Consider the following 21,079-nt stretch of genomic DNA (forward strand, 5'->3'; position numbering starts at 1 on the left):
GTAGAGGGAAAAAAATGAATAAGAGGAGAGGGTTGGCCAGGGAGATAGAATTGGAAAACCTACATAGACCTAAAGTAACATAATAATTTAGAGGAAATTAAAATTTCTACAATTATTAAAACATATATAGTTTAAGAGGCAAAATATTAGAGCTTGGAGCTGAAACAATAAGCAAGGGTGAGATTTCAGAGGTTCATGCAGACCATGTTGAAGATCTAGGATTCTATCATTTGGCTGATGAGGAGACACTGGAACATTGTATCTCTATTTTGCATTTTTTTACTAATGGGACAAAATTAGGGCATTCAGAATAGTCACTGATGACTCCTCATGATAACTATGGTGTAAGGAGAAACATGGAAGATGCTGTATATTCCACTAAACAAATAAGATCAAAAATGCAAAATCCCCAGTAAACTCCTGATTACTAGCAGCATCTTTATTTTGGCCATGGCTCAGCTAAGGTCAGGGAAAACCAAGGCTATTCTTTTCCTTGAAATTATAAAAGGTGGGAATATATTTTGAGGGATCTTCTAGGCTTTCTAAATATTGTATATCTCATGTTTTACCTTCAAGCATGCTTCTCCCCATTGTTCTGGGCCTTGTCTTACTTACAAAGAATTAAAAAGCTACCTTTTCCTTGTGGGAGGGAGTACAAATCCACCCTGGAATTCTGGATGAGCCATTTGTTATCTGTTTACCTTTAAAAATAAGTTTGCTTTTGGTCCAGCTTTGCTGGATGATGAAAGGCACTTTGAGCTTTCAGAGGAGAAGGAACTCCTTTCCCTTTTTAGCAACTTCTCTTGTTTATAGCAATGCTTTATTCCTATATTTCACTCCATCTTGCCACTCTTTCCATTCTCAACTGTCATTGCCGTTTGCTTTGGCAATAAATAAGGAATGAAAGGCAAAACAAAAGAGCCTGCCACGGTTGCTGACAATGATAAGTCTGTGGGGAAAATTTTCAGAAACCTCAGAGAATAGACTCCAGTGGATTCTCAGCCCACAAGTTTCAGCTGCACTGGGAACAATGGCTCTTCTGCCTACCTCCAAAGGACAAGATGAGACTTGGGCCTTGTTTTTCCTTTTTCTTCCAAGCTTCAGACTTGAGCAAACAATCTTGACTTAACCCACATGGAAAACTTGCAAACACAAACACATTCCTCCTCTCCTATTAGTGCTAGGATAAAAAGCAAACTTCAAATTAGTTAATGTTCATGTAGTTAAGTGGTTCCCTATTGACTGGGAAGACGTCGGTGGGGGAGCTGACTTGCAGAGGGGCTTTTGCTCTTGGGCCAAAGGCAGATTGAAAGTCCAAATCGCTCAAATTGCAAGAGAAAGGCTTTTGGTTTTTTGTTTTTTGTCTTTTTAAAAGTATAAAGAGCTCATGTAGGTGATACAGAGCCTCGTCTATGGTGTACGCTAGTGTTCCCACTCCACATGGCACATCTGGGTGGCATGTGAAAAATGGAGGCAGATTTTTGGGAAGGGACCATTCTGTGCCTTGTCATGGTCTGTGGATATTTATGGATCAGCCCTTTATAAGGGTGCTTGGCGCCACCACATCGTTTTATTGCTTGGCAGATTGAAAACTAGATCCAAGCTCATTCTTTGGTCCTATGAAAAGAATGTCTACGCTTTCAGCAGTGAGGTGGCACGTCATTCCTCTTGGAAGACATGACCCTCGTGTTCCATGGGCAGGACTGTCTATGCATCCAATTTGAGAAATAAATCAGTTGGGAACTGAACAGTCCTTACAGCGAGAATCTTGGAAAAGCATCAGCTGGTTTGCTGGAGTTTAGCCATTTCATCCTCATACCTGTAGTAAAGTGAGCATTTAAGGAAAATTCGGAATGACACTATTCCTGGTAATTAATAAAAGCAAACAAAACAAAACAAAAAACAAAAAGAAAATACCAACTACTTTGAACAAGTTCGAAATTGGGTTAGAGGCTATAAGTTGGAGACAATCTTTGGTTTAGTACAATATCAGCAACTAAAAGAGTTGGGTTTAATGCCAGAAGAGTTCCTTTTCTAATGAATCACCACATTCATCCTGAAATACCACTGTTAGGTCATGGATATCATAGGGATTTTAACTATCTTCCCATAGAGTGTCCATGATGGACAACAAGGAGATGGATAGCTGGATATTTAAGTTTGCTGTAATTCTAGATAAATTTCACATATGTCCCTGTATACATGTGTATTTGTGTGTTTTTGCACTTTTCTCAACAGAAGATTCATTTCTTTCATCAGATTTCCAATGATTTTGTAGTCATAAATATTGAGCAACACTGCCAGAGTATTGGAGAAGAAAAAGACTTCCGAAATATCTGGTCTGGTGCTTTTTGACATGCTCAGATTTTTGTGTTCATGAGATTCACTTGAGATGCTTGCTTAAAAAAGGATTCCAGAGTGCCAGCTCTACGCAGGTTGATTTAGTAGATCTTAAAAGGGGTACCCAGAGTTCTGCTTTTTAATAAGAACTTCAGAGATCATAAGCCACATGTGTGGGCCAAAGGTCATACTTTGAGTGCCAAGTGAACTTGAGATACGGTGGAAGTGTGATTGTCAAGCGCACAGGATTGGTGGCAATCAATTTCCCTTCAGACCAGAGGAGCCTTTTTCTGCTTCACATGTTGAGCTTCCGTGTAAGACTTCATTTGAACAAAGACTAAAAAAAAAATGGCCTGGAAGTCACTGACTTGAACCAACACCTTTATGTTACAGAAGAGGAAAATGAGACCCAGAGAGATAAAGTGACTATGCCAAGATCACAATCACCTTTAGTGGCAGGATTGAAGCAAGAGCCTCATCCCCCTGATTTCTTGTCCAGCTCTTTTCCATCATGGGTGAATCTCCTTAAAGCCACATACTGCAGTTGAAACACCAGACTCTTTTTAGCATATTATCTAGGAAGGAAAATAGGAAGGTTAAGCTTATCCAACCAAATATGGAAGCCTTCCTGCCTGGGAATGTTTCAGTCAGAAGCGACCTGACTCACCAGGGAGGCCTGGGTGAGGCAGCTCTGGGAGCCTGATGGAAGACGGCAGCTGGATGGGGCACATGTGACTGAAAACGTCTTCACTATATTGTCTAGTGTCAGACTTGGCACCCAAGAGGTATTGTCTCCACAATGGTCCCAAGAAAATAATTCAGTGTTAGGCCACCCTGTGAGTTCTTTTATTCATCTTTAAAGGTAAGTCTTTTCTTTGGTTGGGTTATTATCTGGCAATTAATGGCTTCAGGGTGATTTTTCAAAGTTGGCTTTAGACTTTCCAACGTGGAATACAATTCCAGTTCAGTGTAATGGTGGGGAGGGGGAACACTTGGCATCCCTCACAGAATTTAGACTTGTGTTCATTTAGGAAAGTGAATTTCAAAAGTCCTCAAAGCTCAGTCAAGGTAAGTTTGGGTGGTGATATCAATTATCTAGGCTAACAGGAGTTGTAAAACCAGTCTGAAAATATTTACCAACCTCTCTCATGGTTTCTGATGTTGCTGCATACTGAGTTATGAAAACAGTTTCTTTTCTTTGTTCTCAGTATCCATTTTGGGTTCTAGCCAGTATTGAGAACTAGAAATTTCAAGGCTGGTTTGCAAAACTATTATATTAAACTTAAAAAAAAAAAAAAACTTCAAAAACTATTAATTTGGAACTTGTAGTGAAGTGCTATTCATCCAGGATGCAAATCAACCTCTTTAAAAAAAGAATATTCTACACAGTTTTGTGCAATGACTACTGACTTTCAGAACCCTGGGGCCCTGCAAAATCCTGAGGTATTTAACTCATCCAATGAAGATTTCATTGTGATCAGTTGCTTTTTTAGTGCCAAGTGCATATATTCTTGTGTCAGGGAGGTCCTAGCATGGACATGTCCAGCCAATTCTGACTTGTCAGAGCCTGTCCCAAGGCCTGGAGGGATGTACACACTAGTTTCTTTCTTTGAGTAAACAAGATGGTAGTTGGGAAAAGGAAAGCACTGGACGAGACACAAAAGCACTGATTTCACCCTGATATCAGAGTTGAGTGTATAGGTTTGTGAGGTGGATGAGGCTATGAAAGAAGATGGGATTTATCCCAGCGCAGCCATGTGAAGTTAGTCCCTTCTGGGGCAGTGCGACCTTTAGGAAGGTGGGGCAATGTGCCAAACATCTGATGTTCATGGCTCGTCCAGATTGACTCTCTGCCCGTTCCTGTCCTGCTCTCAACTGCAGAGCTGACTTTGCTTGGGCTCCTTTTGTCCTCTGGCTTCCAGCTGGGTTTGTTTGGGGCATTGCCTGTCCAGTAGGTAGGAGCAGAGCGAGATCAAGTGACTACCACTCTAGTTCCATCCACATCCTTGGGTGGGGTGTTTCCCTCACGTAAAACCGTATGTCTCCTGCACTGGTAGGATGGGTTCCTTACCACTAGCACCACGTTGGAGCCCTCCCTTAATAAAGACCATGGTAATTCTATCAGTTGTCCTTCTCTGCCCCATTCACTCTGTTTCTCCAGATTTCCTGATGACTCCTATGTCATGCTCCTTTAGGCCTGGGCGTGGGCATGGTGATCCTCTGTCACTCAGCTTGGGGTAGTGCCCCGCTCCATGTAGTTTTCCTGTATGTTCACCATTCTGGCAAGAATCCTTTTATTAAGTTCACTTTAATTTTCCCAGTCTGAGTGTGTCATCTGTTTCCTGCAGGTGTGTAGTCACTAATGAGTCAGTGAAATGAATGGTGTATCATTGACAATCAGGTCAGACACTGAGAGCATATGAGGTAGCAAAGCTCTGGGCCTTAACGTGGACAGGAGGAAGCAGTTTTCTGTCATTGACGTGAGCGGATGATTTCTCTGGGCCCCAGTCATCCTTTATTTGTTAGTGTTTAGGGCACTGTCACTGTCCGTCTAGCTCTGGTATCTTGAGATGAACTGGCTTGCTCAGATGAGGGCAAACAACGCTCTGTTTTCCAAACTCACTTAGAGTCTCCACTTGCCTGCTTCACTCAGATCCCAATTTCCAGCTTCTGCAATCTCTTCTTCTGTCTCAGCATTCACTGTGCATTGTTTTTTTAATTTAATTTTTTGGCTGTGCTGGGTCTACATTGCTGCCTGGGCTTTTCTCTAATTGTGGCTAGCAGGGGCTACTCTCACAGTTGTGGTGTGCAGACTTCTCTGAGTGGCGGCTTCTCCTGTTGCAGAGCACTGGCTCTAGGGTGCATGGGGCTACAGTAGTTGTAGCATGAAGACTCAGTAGTTGTGGCTCTTGGGCTCTAGGACACAGGCTCAATAGCTCTGATGCATGGGCTTAGTGGCTTAGTTGCTCCACTGAATGTGTGGTCTTCCCAGATCAGGGTTCAAACCCATGTCTCCTGCTTGGCAGGAGGATTCTTTACCACTGAATCATCAGAAAAGTCCTTACAGTTCAGTTTTATTCTTAGCTTACCTTTTGATTAAGGACTGTTTGTACTGATATCCTGGCTTGACCTTGGTACCTTTCCAAGATACAATTTGGGCATAGCTTGGAGATATCATGAGTTTAGTTTCCAGACTATTGCAATAAGTGCATATTACAGTAAAGTGTGTTACATGAAATTTTTGGTTTCCCAGTACATATAAAAGTTATGTTCACACTACACTGTAGTCTATTAAGTGTTCACTAGCATTATGTCTAAAAATATAATGTATATACATTAAAAATACTTCATTGCTCAAAAATGCATCATTTAAGCCTTGAGCAGGTTGTAACTTTTTTGTGGGTGGAGGGTCATATCTAATTGTTGATAGCTGCTGGCTGATCAGGGTGGTGGGTGCTGAAGGTTGGGGTGGCTGTGGCAGTTGCCTAAAATAAGATAGCAATGAAATTTGTCATATTAATTGGCTCTTCCTTTCACAAATAATTTCTCTACAACATAAAATGCTGCTTGATAGTATTTTATCCACAGTAAAACTTCCTTCAGAATTAGATTCAGTTCTCTCAAAACCTGCCTCTGCTTTATAAGCTAAGTTTATATAATGTTCAAATTTCATTGTTGTGTTTTCAAGAATCTTCAAAGCATCTTCACAGAAGTAGATCCCATCTCAAGAAACCACTTTCTTTGTTAATCCATAAGGAGCACCTCCTTATCCATTAAAGTTTTGTTATGAGATTATAACAATTCAGTTACATCTTTAGGCTCTACTTCTAGTTCTAGTTCTCTTGCTATTTCTATCATGTCTGCAGTTACTTCCTCCACTGAAGTCTTGAACTCCTCAAAGTCATCCATGAGAGTTGGAATCAGCTCCTTCCGAACCTCATTTAATATTGATATTTTGACCTCTTCCCTTGAATCATGAATGTTATTGACTTTGCCAAGGTCCATCACTCTCTGTCGCAGCTATAGCTTTATAAAATATATTATTTTAAATAATAAGACTTGAAAGTAGAAATTACTCCTTGATCCATGGGTTGCAGAATGAATGCTCTGTTAACAGGCATGAAAACAATGTTAATCTCATACAACTCCGTTAGAGTTCTTGGGTGACCAGGTATATGACCAATGATCAGTGATATTTTGAAGTGAATCCTTTATTTAACCAATAGGTCTCAACAGTGGGCTTAAAATAGTCAGTAAACCATTTTGTAAACAGTTGAACTGTGATTCAGGCATTGTTGGTCCATTTACAGAGCACAGGCAGAGTAAATTTAGCTTATTAAAAAAAATTTAATTTTTAATTGGAGGATAATTGCTTTGCAATGTTGTGTCGGTTTCTGCTGTACAACATCAAAAATCAGTCCATTTATAGAGCACAGGAAAAGTAGATTTAGCATAATTCTTAAGGGCCCTAGGATTTTCAGAATGGTAAATAACATTGGCTTCAAGTTAAAGCCACTAGCTGCATAAGCCCCTAATGAGAGAGTCAGCTTTCCCTCTGAAGCTTTAAAATCAGGCTTTGACTTCTCCTCTCCTGCTATGAAAGTTCTAGATGACATATTCGAATTGAAAATCTGTTGTTGATTGTAGTCACTTTCATTAACTCATCTAGATCTTCTGGATGACTTGCTGTAGCTTCTGTATCAATGCTCACTGCTTCATCTTGCACTTTTATGTCATTGAGACAGCTTTTTCCTTTGAACTTCATGAAACAACCTCTTTGAGCTTCAAATTTGCCTTATGCACCTTCCTTGCCTTTCTTAGTCTTTACAACATTGAAGAGCTTTAGGGCCTTTCTCTGGATTAGATTTTATCTTAAGGAAATAAAGTCTTATTTGGTTTGATTTTCTATCCAGACCACTAAACACTTTCTCCATATCAGCAGTTAGGCTGTTTCAGTTTCTTATCAGTCACTGGAACAGCACTTTTAATTTTCTTCAAAAAAACTTTCCCTTTGCATTCACGGCTTGGCTAAGCAGTGTAAGAGACCTAGCTTTCAGAATATCTCAGCTTTCGACATGCCTTCCTCACTAAGTTTAATCATTTCCAAATTTTGATTTAAAGTGAGAAACATGTGAATCTCTTCCATTTGAACATTTATAGGCCATTGTAGGGGCATTAACTGTACTAATTTCAATGTTGCTGTATCTCAGGGAATAGGGATACCTGAGGAGAGGGAGAGAGAAGAGGGGACAGCAGGTTGGCTAGAGCAGTCAGATCACACACGTTTATCAAGGTCACCATCTTGTATGGGCACAGTTCCTGGTGCCTCTCCCCAAATTAAAATAGCAATATCAGTGTTCATCAATCGGAAATCTCCATGACAAATATAGTAATAAGAAAAAGCATGAAATAACTTGAGAATTACCAAAATGTGACAGAGAAACATAAACAAGGGCTGTTGGGAAAATGGTGCTGATAGATTGCTGCAGGATTGCCGCAAACCTACAATTTGTGATATCAAAACAAGCAAACAATCAAAACAACCTAAAACTCTGTATCTGTGAGATGCAGTAACGTGTACACAATGAAACAGGGTACACCTGTGATAGCTACTAATACTCAGCTTGTTTGTCGCACTCTTACTGTGCTCAGGCATTTTGATAAATGCTTTATATTCTTGATCTCACTTACTCCACACCACAGCATAATGATGCAGCATTATCGTTACTATTATGGGGATTGATGATATGACGATGATGCCCATTTTACAGATGAGGAAGCTAAGACTTGAAAGGGCACATGACTAAAGAGCAGCAAAGTTACAACTTAAACTCAGGTCAACCCAGGCTGAGAAACTGCTTCAGGTATTTTGAATTTGGCTCCTCTAGTTCTTCTACATGAAGGTTAAAAAAAAGCCCAGGCCCTGTATGTTTGCCTTAGTTTGTCCCTAAGGGAACACATTCAATATATAACTACAGTTCAGTTATATTGTATGACCATAATATACTAAAAGTAATCAGAAATATGGGAAAGTGGGTAAAGGTGATGGTTTTGGGATCACACCAGAATTTTCCTTGCTTTGAGCCAGATGAAAGGAAAAGTTTGTGATGGAGACTTATATTTTAACATGTAAGTATTGAGCCATTCATTCATTCATTTATTTAATTCAGCACACTTTTTAAAATCTTCTACTATGGTCTGGCTTCTAGGAATACAAACATGGATACAATACAGTATTTGCCCCCAAGGGGCTAAAAGCCAAGTAAAATAACTCAATTTGGGACTAGATAAGTAAAATCTAATTCCTACATGTTTTGAGACCACTTTTCATTCCAGACATGAATGCAGCTATATACAAACTCTGAAAGTCGGTAGTCATGTAAAGTATAAGGGCAATACTGTTACTTAGAATAACGTCTGGAGTCAGTACATGTACATAAGCAGTGTATTGAACTTTACCACATAAGCAGAACCAACAGGGTATTATATGATTTATCTTATGGAATTGGCTCACATGATTATGGAAGCTGGCAAGTCCTATATATGAAGGGTGGGTTGGCAGACCAGAGGCCCAAAGAAGAGCCAATGCACAGGCCCTGTGCTACAGAATCCCCTCTTGCTTAGGTGAGGTCAGTCTTTGGTTCTATTTAGGTCTTCAGCTGATTGGATGGGGCCAGCCACATTATGGAGGGCCATCTCGCCTCCATAAAGTCTACCAATTTAAATGTGAATCTCATTCAAAGGAGTATCATAGAAACATCCAGAATAATATTTGATCACATATTTTGGCTCAATTAAGCTGACATACAATTTACCATCACAAGCAGCAGCAGGAGACCCAGGAACTAACACGATCGGTAAAAGCTGGGTCCTGGAATCTCCAGAGCGACTTTTCCCCTTTCTGTAAGGTAGAGAGCAGAGCCGGCTGTAAATAGCCCAGTTGAGCAGGGCAAGAGAAGAGAAAGGAATCGGAAGAGAAAGTTCTTGGCTGCTACCCTGAACTCTTTCTTACTTGCATCCCTGTCCGCGTGTGTGTATATGTGTGTGTGTGGGGGTGTATGTGTGCACTTAATCACTCTGTCGTGTTCAACTCTTTGCAACCCTATGGACTGTAGCCTTCCAGGCTGCTCTGTTCATTGGATTTCCCAGACAAGGATACTGGAGTAGGTTGCCATTTTCTTGTCCGGGGATTTTCCTGACCCAAGGATCGAACCTGCATCTCTTGCATCTCCTGCATTGCAGGCAAATTCTTTACCACTGAGCCACCAGGGAAGCCCCCATCCCCGTCCTTACCCTCCCTCATGAGGATATTCTGCTGTTCTGCTAGGACAGACAGACATTATCTCTTGTTGACTGATGTCTAGATCTGCACCTGGCAAAGAATAATTCATTATTGTAAAGATTTACTAAACTATGTCTAAATAAAGTACCATATCTATCATATTAATTAATCCATTTATTTATTCTTTTATTTATTCATTTAACAAATCTTTACTGAGAAAGTACTCAATGACAAGAACTTTGCTAGGTCTGGGAATACAGCATCAAACAAGATGGATATAGTTCTGGTCTTTGTGGAGTGTATTGACCTTGAGGAAAGATGGATAATAAACCAGTAGTTGGTCAAATAATTGCTTTATTACAATTGTGATACATATAAGTGTGATACATACATATATGTATATAATTGTGGTACAAAAATAAAATAATTACTTTATTACAATTGTGATAAAAAAATACAAGATACACACAATGAGAGGATATAATAATGATGAGTAAAAGCAGCAGACACTGAAAGCAGTCTTCAAACTTATTTCCTTATATCCCAGTCTAACTCATAGCATCTTCCTTTATATAATACTCCATGTTCTTTCTGTTTATGACTTGAAACATATGAACATGGCGATTCTTGAAGCTACGTGTTGAAAATGACAGAACCAACACAGAGAAGCCAGGGTTTCTAAAACCCCACATAGAAGGCTACCCACCAAATATCAGAATTGTATTTTTACATGTAAGAAATGAACTTATATTGGTGTGTATATATATATATAATATATAAATGTTGGTATATGTTTATTCTGAATCTAGAATTACCATACAGAAAATAATTCTGCGGTTATGAGTCCACATTAACTTGAAATGTAGTGCTATCTGTAACAAATTTTTAAAATAGGTGATACTGACCTCTCAGTAATGTGTTAGGCAGTCAGGAAACTCTCAAAGGTTGGAAAAATGGAGGCCCATGCTATAAATTTGAACAAGGTAAATGTATTGCCTGTGATAATTTGAAAGCATAAGATGGGCCTATTGAGCCTGTGGTTTCAATTCTCAAGTGGGGGTGACTCTGCATCCCAGGGACTTTTGGCAATGTCTAGAGACATTTTCGTTTGTTATAACTAGATATGAGGGTGATGCTACAGAATTGTAGTGAGTAGAGGTGAGGAATGCTACTAAACATCTAATAGTGAGTAGGATAGACCCTTTCAATATGTAATTATCTGATCTAAAATGTCAACAGTGGTGTGGTTGAAAAGCTCTGTCTAGGGGATATAGCTGCAAAGACTCAGAATAATTATGTAAATTGGATTTTATTTCCTCCTTTCAAAGAAAATAAAGATAAATCCAGAATAGTTGGACAGTTGTCAGACAATAAGGGAATACTGAGAATCTCAAATTTAGGTCCTCTAAAAAATCCTGCCTCAAAACCCCAAACCATAATAAATGAGATCTAAAGAGGCTTTATGGAGAAGGAAATGGCAACCCACTCCAGTGTTCTTGCCTGGAGAATCCCAGGGACGGCAGAGCCTGATAGGCTGCCGTCTATGGGGTCGCACAGAGTCAGACACAACTGAAGCGACTTAGCAGCAGCGGCAACAAAGAGGCTTTGAGTCATATTAGCTGATTTATACAGTACTCTAGAGTGAAGACTAGATTAAGGGTGTGAGACCTTCCCAAGTCTCTGTCTTTAATTTCTCCTGGTCTCAAGATATGTACTATTATGTTGAGAAATATTACCCTGGGAGCTCAAAAATAAAGACTCAAATCAACCTTGAGAATTTTGTCTAGGAAAGAACTTAGGACATGACTATTAGAATGTAGAACTGATTGGAAACTAGATTAGAAGCCTATCAGGTATTTGAGGGAAAGGCATTGAGAAGGAAATTACCTTTGATAAAGCAGAAAGTATTACCTTAATGAGTAATTATTTATAAAGATTAAAAAAAGAAGTCTTTGCAGAAATAGCATTTAAACTGAGTCCTCAAAGATAAGATGGAACAATCAATAAGTTAAAGGAATAGAGCTTTGTGTACACCATGATGCCAGGAACTGAATGAATCAGACTAGTTGAGGTGTAATAAATTAAGGGGAGTATGATGATGGATGATACTACCAGGCATGGACAAAAGCATTAAGGACTTCAAGAGCTATGGTGAGAATTTTGGTACCTTGTAGCTTTCTAGAAAATGGCCCATTTCATCTAAGTTGTCTAATTTTTTTTGACATAGAATTGCTCATAGCATTTCCTTATGATTAAAAAAAAAATATTTTTTAGCAGTTTGTATGTTATTCCACTGCCTTCTGTCTTCATAGCTTCTGATGAGTTAGCTGTTAATCTTATTGAGATTCCTCAGTACGAGTCACTTTTACTGTTTGCAAGAGTCTTGCTTTGTCTTTGACAGCCACACACAGAGGAAGGACCTTGTGAAGACAACATAGAGAAGAAGGTTATCTACAAGCCAAGGAGAGAGGTTTGGAAAAAACAAGTCCTGTTGAATCCTTGATCATGGACTTCTAGCTTCCAGAATGTTGAGAGGTACATTTCTATTTAAGCCACTGAGTCTGTAATATTAGTTACAGCAGCCCAAGCAAGCTAGCAAATTAATATGAGACCTGACTTAAGCTTCATGCAATTCAATTCTCTTTTCTGGGTTGTAATTTTCTTGTCTGCTAGATCAAAACGAAGTGTTTATGTTATCATATAAAGAACAGCAAAGAAAATCAAAACCCTGTTCTTAACTGATCTACTTATTTTAGGAAGTGTCTGCTTTTTACAACTAAGCAGATGCAGACTTATAAAATACAATTTTGTTCTACTCTCTTTAAAAAAAATAAGTATAAATTTTCTGAGGAGACATTTCATTTGACTTAATTATGTTTACTTTGAAAATAATCATTCACCCAGAATATTGCTGATGGTCACTTGATTTATTTTTACTACCCTGATGAAAGCAAATTTGGTTAGTTAGTTTATACTTGTTGTTGTGTTGATTTCAGTCACAATGCTTTGATCTATAGTTTTTCAGATAAGATACATTAGGAAAAGAAAGTAAAACAAGGGGTTGAGTCCCACCCAACTCTGTTACTGAGTTTATTAACTACTTTGTAATATGGCATTGATCTCATAGTTGCCTTGCCTAGTTATTCATTCATAATTCAATAAATAAACAAATAAGCATTAACTACCTCTTGCTTGACTGGCACTGTCCTAGAGGCTGGTGACTCAGTGAAGAACTAAGCCAGGTCTGCGTCCTCGGGCAACTTATAGACATTTGCTAAAGAAATGCACAAATGTAAAGTTTCAAGCTTGGTAACTCCTACAAGAAGAGAACTATGATGCTTTTAAAGCTTATCACAGGGGTGAGGGCAGTAGGCAAGGAGGAGGGGATTTGACCTAATCAAGGTGTTTGAAGGTCTCCCTGGGGAAGTGATAATTGAACTGATATTGACAAAATGATTCAATACTGATTAGGTCATTGGCTTCCCTGGTAGCTCAGTAAAGAATCTGCCTGCAATGCAGGGGACTAGAGTTTGATTCCTGAGTCAGGAAGATCCCCTGGAGAAGGAAATGGCAACCCACTCCAGCATTCTTGCCTGGAAAATCCCATGAATGGAGGAGCCTGGTGGGTCACAAGATTTGGGCACGACTTAGTGACTAAATCACTACCAAGGAGAAAAAGGCAATGGATATATATACACAACACTGTTTACCTACTGTTATTTAATAAATAGAGACTGACTCAGCTTTTTTAATCTAGTCAGTAAAGTTATAACACATCTTATAATACCCATCTGGAATAAATCTTTCCCAACTTGAAGCTGATTTACCCTGAAAAATTTAGACTTTTAAAGTAATTGCCAACTGTCACATTCATGAGAAGAACTAGTAAAAAAAAAAAAAAAAAAAAACTCGATGTAAATCATGGCCCTTTTACATTTTCTTTAATCTCATTGCTATTTTCCATTCTCTACTTATATTAAAAATAACTTTTATATCTTTAATATTTCTCATGTTAAATCTGGATTAATGGAATTTTTTCTGCTTCCTATCTAAGGCATTGGAGAGTTAATTCTCTTCATCTTACCCCTACTCAGTTTAAAACCCTTGTAATAATGTACTTTATTTTTGAAGGCTTCTGACCGGTAAACTACATACTTCAAGAAAGAACTATCTAAACCAAATAGACACTATCCAGCAACAAACCAGCTGATTCCCTAATACCAGGCAATTATATAACGACTATCCAAACTTAATAAAACACTATTTTCCCCTCAAGGGAGGATTTAAAAAGATATTCACCTATTTCTGCTCCTTTCATATAACATAGCTGCTTTCCCATCTGAACAGAGACCAAGTCAGCACTGTGGGTTAAGCTCTTTTAACTGAAAGCAAACTGAACTCAGATGTAAGTTGGGGAAGGTGGGCCAATTTAGCTTTTGGTCTTGGCACTGCTAAAGGGTAATTTTTTTTCAAAGATTTACAGTACCTGGCAACTTTGGGCCAGGCTGTAAAGTTCAAGCTCATAAATGTTCATTAGCAATTCTCTGATAATTGCTTTGACATCAATTTTCTAAATGGACACAAAACTTGAATTGTCTCATTATTTCTTCCTTCTGGTATGTGTGTTTGCACTACATAGATACTACATAGCCGGATTTCAGATCACTCTGAGCTGATTTAACTGAATACTTTTTAAAATAGAGAAGAAATTCAGACTTTTCATATCTGAGCAATTCTGAGGCAGAGATGATTTGATGGGTCTTTTGACAGGCCTAATTTTGAAAGGTATGAATAAAAATGCCCCTATAGAGAAACAGAATGGATGAAGCAAATGTGTGACATGATAATATAGCTGGAATGAGGTAGAATCCTTACCTCAGATCTAGCGGCTTAAATTTAGCAATTGCTAGGATCTAACGGCTGAGTTCATAGTGCTTGAGTGTCTGGGAAAGATGGAGACATAGGTGAAAATCTACTTGCATTGAAGAGAGAGAGATTTTAAGATCAATAAACAGCACTTAGTTGAAACCACTAATGAGCTGCACAACATGTCTCAGAAATCACAAGTTTATTTTGCTTTTGTGAGAAGTTGGAATAACTTGTGGCTGAGGCTGTCAACACGCTAGACCGCAATCTTGTGGCAGCCTCTGATTTTCCTAGTGCCTGAGAAGTGTAAAGTTCCAAGACAAGGGCAGAAGCCCTGTCATCTGAAGCATGCAGTTCATCAGCTTCATGATAGAAAACAACTTGAGACATATCATCTTAAAACACCAAGGATGTAACTTTACGAAAACCAATTTCTTGATATTCTTCCACACTTCCAACACTCCCACATTTTAAAGAAAAATATATCCTCCTGCAAAGCTGGCACTTTGAAAGTATGGAACGCAGAATTTCACCCCAGTCCCAACCCTTTTTTCTCTTTTGTGAATTAACGAATATACTTAAGAAGAATTTTTGTGTGTGTAGCGGGAGGTAACAGGGTGGCAAGAGAGAAAATAAAATGGAATAAAGAAAATTTGGTTTTATTCTTCTGTTTGGTATTTAGTTAAGACTTGAATCGTTTTGGGGGCCTTTTTCATTTCTCTGTCTTAGATTTATCTTCAAATCGTCATAATTCTTAGCTATACTTGGAACAATATGAGTGCCCTCTGGTGGACAAAATGTCATTTTAAAGTTTTGTGTATATGGACTGAACAACGTTAAGTATGGAGAAAATAAGTCTTATGTTTCAAATGTCTTTGCTGAACTACTGAAATCTCTAGAAAATTAGTTCCGTATGTTCTAGGGTGGTGACAGCTATGAAAACAGTTAAATAAAATACAGGGATAAAAGGCAAGTGGGGTTGGCCCTCCAGAACCTATTTGCTACCAAAACAGTGTCTTGGAACTATACATAGTTTGCATCCTGAACAGGGAAATCAGATGTCTAAGGGAGGGCTAGTAACCCTACTTCTTGACCATCAATGCAAAGATCTGAAATGCTCTCGTTAAGAATAAAACACTAGTGACACAACTTGGGTACAAGCAAAGGACCTGAAAATCTGTAAGCATAAGTGTTTAGAATTCAAAAAAGAAAGGAGGAAGGAAGGAAGGAAAAAGGAAGAGAAGGAGGGAGAGAGGAAGAAAAGAAGGGAAAGGAAGAAGGAAGAGAGAGAAAAAGGAAGAATGAGAAGAGGACAAAAGAAAGATCACATGGGTTGCACAACTCATTCACATGTCCAATGAATGCAAAGGACTAAGCCAATGCAGGTCTTTAGGGCTCATAAAGGATGTTTTTTCATTGCTTGTACAGATACTGTTTAAACTCTGCTGGAGGTTGACATGCTAAAGGCAGACTGTCTAAATTCTTCTTTTGAATCTATTCAATTTTTGACTTAATACAAGGATAGCAATCTGATTTAAGATTTACCAAACTGATTAAGCCCAAAGATTGTGGATAGTGGTTCATTAATAAATACTTAACAACTGGTCAGAAAAGAAAGCCCAGCTTTGTAACATTTGCCAATTTCCATGGTGTAAATAATCTCATCATGATTGATTTCAGGCTACCAACATAGTATCACTGAACATATAATTTGGAAGAGACACAAACAATTGACTTTCACAAACTGGTATTAGGCAGCTCCAACCCATCATTACATAGAGGACCTTTAATTATTTTCTTCTGTAACTTTGACACTTTGAGCCATGAAGATATATTACTTTTGTAATAAGAAAAGAAAAACAAATAATTTGAAGAGTTGACCACTATTGAAGAAATTGATAATAAAAAGTGTCTTTCATATTGACACATATTCTATATGACACATCCCACAGTCTTTAGTGCTGTCTAAATTGTTTCCAAACTTACTATGTCATTGGCATTTTGTAAAAAATCTATAAAGTCTACATACTACCACTTGATGGAGAAAGAATATGAAGACCAGGAAAGTTGCAGCAATATATAGAAATGCCCTAGAATTCTAGTTTTCTAGTTGTTAATCCGTGATTTGTTGTTTTACATGGATATTAAAAAGAAAATTAGCCACTGAAATTTGTGAATTCTAACTGCATTCAGAGCTTTCATTCAACAATAATGTTTATGCTGGTCACTGCTTTGAACAGAGTTATCTATAGCTATCTCTTCAAGAGACTTCTGACTTCACAAAGTAATTTATGCCCACATAATGCTATGCTGTCCGTGCTAGGGTCCAAAATAATTGCAAAAACCACTACCCCTCCCTAGCCTCCATGGACCTAGGAAATAAGAGTAGAATCTGATTCTCTTTTCCATTCCATTTTCCTTTTGTCTCATTCTCTTGTTAGTTCACTCAATGTTGATAGAATCCTTGATAACTCATTTCTTCTGATGATCCTCACATCCCTGGGCTTAAGAAACCCAAGTGCCCAGTTTCAGATCTTCTAGGCTAGCCCAAAGCACTAAACCATGTGAAAAGCAGTAGCTTAGGACAGTGGAAAGAGAACAGAACTTGGAATCAAGAGTACCTCTTTCTTTTTTTTTTCCTCGAGGTATAGTTGACTTACAAAGTTGTGTTAGTTTCAGGCATACAGTAAAGTAGTTCAGTTATTTATATCTATAAAGATATAGATATACTTTTTCACATTCTTTTCCATCATAGGTTATTATAAGGTATTGAATATAGTTCCTTGTGCTATGCAGTAGGACCTATTGTTTATCTATTTTTATACACAGTAGTGTGTATCTATTAATCACACGTTCTTAATTTATCCCTCCCCCAACTCTCTCTCCTTAACTGTAAGCTTGTTTTCTATGTCTGTAAAAATCTTTCTGTTTTGTAAATAAGTTCATTTGTATCTCTTTTTAGGTTCCACATATAAGTGATACTGTATTATATTTGTGGTCCTCTGACTTACTTTCCACATATGATAATCTTTTGGCTCATGCATGTTGCTGCAAATGGTTTCATTTCATTCTTTTTTTTTTAAAGGCTGAGTAATATTTTATTGTATATATATCCCACATCTTCTCTATCCATTCATCTATTGATGGACCCTTAAGTTGCTTCCATGTCTTGGCTATTGTAAATAGAGCTGCTACTGCTCTGAACACTGGGATGCAAGTATCTTTTTGACCTAGAGCTTTTCCCTGATGTTTGCCAACAAGAGGGATTGCTGGATATAGGAAGTGAAAAGTGAAAGTGAAGTTGCTCAGTCATGTCCGACTCTTTGCGACCCCATGGACTGTAGCCTACCAGACTCCTCCGTCCACGAAATTTTCCAGGCAAGAGTACTGGAGTGGGTTGCCATTTCCTTCTCCAGGGGGTCTTCATGACCCAGGGATCGAACCCATGTCTCCCGCATTGTAGGTAGATGCTTTACCATCTGAGCCACCAGGAGCGCCGAAGAATAGGATATATGGTAACTCTATTTTTAGTTTTTTTAAGAACCCCCTAGACTGTTCTCCATAGTGGCTGCACCAGTTTACTATCCCACCCACAGTGTAGGAGGGTTCCCTTTTCTCCACATCCTCTCCAGCATTTATTATTTGTAAACTTTTTGATGATGACCATTCTGACTGGTATGAGGTGATTTCTCACTTGAGTTTTGATTTGAATTTCTCTAATAATTAGTGATGTTGAATCTTTTCATGTGCCTATTGACCATTTGTATGTCATCTTTGGAGAGATGTCAATTTAGGTCTACCTATTTTTGCTTGGACTGTTTGTTTTTTAATATTGAGTTATATGAACTGTTTGTGAAAATATCTTTATGTAAATACTACAGTTACTTGTGATTTTCAGCAAGACAATTTCTCTGATCTTCTGTTTCCTCTTCTGAAAATAGCGATGTCTACCTCGTAGGAAAGTTGAGAACACTACAATGAATAGAATACAATGGTATTTATTAAGTGCTTTTCAAAATGCCTGGCATATTATAAACACTTAAAAAATAGTAGCAGTAGTAATGGCAGCAATATTTTTATTTTTATTACTGTTAGTAAATTATTATTACATAGTATATATTATTTTGTGATATATTATTTTATAATAATATATAATATATTATATAATAACACATTAACTATCATTAAAATGTTTTGCTGAATATCTAGCATTTCATAATAGGTACTCAATTAAGATTGGTTGCTTTTATCTCCCTTTCACATGTAAAGAAAACCTCCGGTTAGGCAAATGCAACACTGTCTACACGGAGGAGATGAGTCTTTTAAAAACATTAATTTCCTTTTCTTTAAATTCGTGACAAATATATTGTTGGACATTATCCAACTATCATCCAGTTATATCTATCTATCTATATATCTCATCTATATTCTATCAACTATCTATCTAATCTATCCATGCATCTATTGGTAAAAGCATCTCCATGCTGACTATACTCTCAGAGATTTATCTTGTTGAATAACTGATTCACTGAAGCCAACTGATTAAAAGTCTTGATTCTAGAGATTACTTTTTACTTCCTGTTTTAATGAGATCAGCAATTAATCTTGAACAGAAAGTATTTTTAAAAATAAATACCAAGAAAACCAAACAATGAAATGCTTCTATTCCATAACTATATCTGGGATTATGGGTATTCCCTGAATTTGAAATTTTGGCTATTTCAATCATTTCTGTGCCTTTTCAAAAATGTGTGTTTTTTTCTAATTATGTAAAGAATTCAACTTTATTACAGAGAATTTTAAGGTTTCAGAGAAGCACAAGCAAGGTAATACAAGTCACTCATTGTTCTATAACCCTGAGAAAACAACCATCCACATTTTTTTATTCACCTGTTAGAAGGGTGTCTGGGTACATGTGGGTGTCTTCAGGTACACATATGCTTAAAAATAAAATTTATATTCACTGCCTCATAACAGCTTTTATTTAAATGTAATAATATAGGAAATCATTTCTTTATGCCATTCAGTAATCTTCTGTGACCTCAGTTTTAATAATGGCATACTTGTGTATTATGGGGAGAAACCATGACCTACTCTAATAATTGTTTAGTGTAGAACATTAGAGTTTCCAACTTTAGGTATTTAAAATGCTGAGATTCATATTCATGTTCTTGGTCATAAGCTAGCACTTAGTTTTAATTGATGACTTAGAGGTAGACATAGACATATTCAGGATTCCCCCACTCTCCTGATGTCTTCTCTCAGGCACAAGATTTAGATCTTCCAACTATACTACTGTTGAATTCGGTGATCTTAAAAGATTTCTTGGTACTTCCTTTTCTGAAGGGTCATCAGCAAAACAGTTAAAGCTTTGAGAGACGGCTCCTTTCTTGTAGCCTAGGGGTATATCAAAAGGAGAAGCAAGGAACACCAAAGAAGAATGTTTACTTCATTCGCTGCTGATGGTTTTTCTCTCAGCATCCTTAGAGAAATCCATTCCTTCTCCTGTCTAAGTGGCAGGGTTTCCTGAAGGAAGCAGAACTGCTCACGCAGATGAGAAGGCTGCAGTCACGGCAGCCATAGCAGGTGCCGCTAGCACAAAGCGGGTGGTAAGAACATATGTGAGCTCAGTGTTCGAAAGAGCCGCGGCAGTGAGTCAGAGGACTTTAATGAATCCAGATTTCAAGGCACAAGAGCCAACTGTGCAATGCAGCAACCCTAGAGGCAGGACGAAAATCCTTAAATAGTCATCATTGGATTAGCGACTTTTCAGGGATTGGTGGTCAAAACTAAGCATATACTAATATGTTTATAATTAATTACATTTAGTACAGCTTCTCTGGAATATTTGTTTAGTAATTTAATACTTGCATCATGTAATGTATCATAGGAAGTACAAGAATAGTATTCAATTAATTCCTTTCTCTACAGAGTGTAGAATATAATACCAGATACGTGTATGCATGCTAAGTCGCTTCAGTTATGTCCAACTCTTTGCAACCCCTTGGACTGTAGCCCACCAGGCTGCTCTATCCATGGGACTCTGATGGCAAAAATACAGGATTCGGCTGCCGTTCCCTCCTCTAGGGGATTTTCCCAACCCAGGGATCTAACCCGCGTCACTAAAGTCTCCTGCATTGACAGGCGGGTTCTTTACCATTAGCACCACCTGGAAAGCTCATATTACCAGATATAAGAGAAAATATTTTAATATATTAAATCATACATTATATGAGTGTGCATGTAAATATATGTAAGTGGATACACATACATGTGCATAGGTATTTTAACTCTGAGTTTTCCAGTACCCAAATAAGTAAGAGAAACAATTAGTGTATTAGTTGAGTCCAGTGAAGAGAGAAAGCACAGTGTCATTTTAATAGAAAAAGTTTAATACAAAGAATTATTAATTCTGCCTAGAAGTTGGAGTTAAAAGGCATTGGGTTGTATGAATAAAAGAGAATACCTGAAGAATATAAGAATAGCAGATATAGGGAGCAAACACTACCCTTAGGGCTGACACAGAAAACCTAAGGAAGATACTTCCTTCTTTATCCCAGGCAGGACTGAGATCTAGTCCTTGTGTGGAGG

This window comes from Cervus canadensis, chromosome 11 (assembly GCF_019320065.1).
Source record: "Cervus canadensis isolate Bull #8, Minnesota chromosome 11, ASM1932006v1, whole genome shotgun sequence".
In the NCBI taxonomy this organism is placed as follows: Eukaryota; Metazoa; Chordata; class Mammalia; order Artiodactyla; family Cervidae; genus Cervus; species Cervus canadensis.